We start from the raw sequence: 1,112 nt of genomic DNA, 5'->3' as shown, positions 1-1,112 counted from the left end.
CTCTCAAGTAGCCTGGGCTCAAGCCGTATGAAAATGGGTTTACCACTGCATGGGTTTCTTAGAGATTGCCAGTCTTTGTATTTAGATCCTTATTAGGTTTACCCCACTGGATAAGCACCCCCTGAAAAGACTTCTTGGAAGTTGCTACTTTTGTTCCTCCAGCTGGTTACTAAAATGACTGGGAAGTCCAGATTTCTGAGTTCTGTGCTTAAATCTACCAGTGATTATGTGTGACCTTAAGTAAGTCCCTTTACGCAGCTGTTGGTGCATAAACATTTTATGGCATTAAGCATTCACGAATACTTGGCACCTGAAATCCTCAGTTAAGAAGCACTGTGCTGCCGTCTCTCTTTGCTCCCCGTCTTCTCCTCCCGGCCATACCTCCTATCCCTATTTTTCTTCGGGTGTGTGAGCACTGTGGAGCATCGACCTTATTTCCCTGCTCATCCACAGACCAAAGCTGCCTGACCTGCAGTTCGCTGGCCTTTAATTTTCCCTTGACTTTATTTTTGAGCGCTGGTCAGGGCCGTCACCGCTGTGGTACCGGTGTAGGGTGACCATGGGCAGGTGCAGTGGATTAAGCTGACAGGTCCGTCCTCTGCGTCGCCCTGGCCGGTTTCCAGGCCTGTCCCCCACCCAGGACGAAGCAGAGCCGTCCCTGCCTGTGCAGGTCCGTCCTCTGCGTCGCCCTGGCCGGTTTCCAGGCCTGTCCCCCACCCAGGACGAAGCAGAGCCGTCACCTGCCTGTGCGCCCAGCGAGCCGCCCCTGCTCCAGCGCCGGCTTGCCCTCACCCTGGGCGAAACAGCATCTCCGGCCTGTGTTTAAGGGGGGTATGCTTCGACAGGCCTCCTGTGATCGCACAGGGCTGTCTGCCGCTTTTCTTTTAGGAAACGCACAGTCTGACCAGCAGCGCCTGGAGGCTGCGCCCCCAGCAGTAACGCTTGTTTCCCACCTCCTTTTACCTCAGCGCTGCCTGGTTTGTAAATGCTCCGGAGCGACCTGAATCATCCCGCCCTACCTTTCGGGCAGAGGAGCCGCCGGGCCCTGCCGAACCCCAACGGCGCTGCCCGCTGACAGAAGGGGCGCCGGCCCGAGCCGCCTGCGGCGCCAG

This window comes from Aptenodytes forsteri, unplaced genomic scaffold (assembly GCF_000699145.1).
Source record: "Aptenodytes forsteri isolate BGI_AS27 unplaced genomic scaffold, ASM69914v1 Scaffold280, whole genome shotgun sequence".
NCBI classification, from domain to species: Eukaryota; Metazoa; Chordata; class Aves; order Sphenisciformes; family Spheniscidae; genus Aptenodytes; species Aptenodytes forsteri.
Note: the sequence above shows the minus strand (reverse complement) of the source record.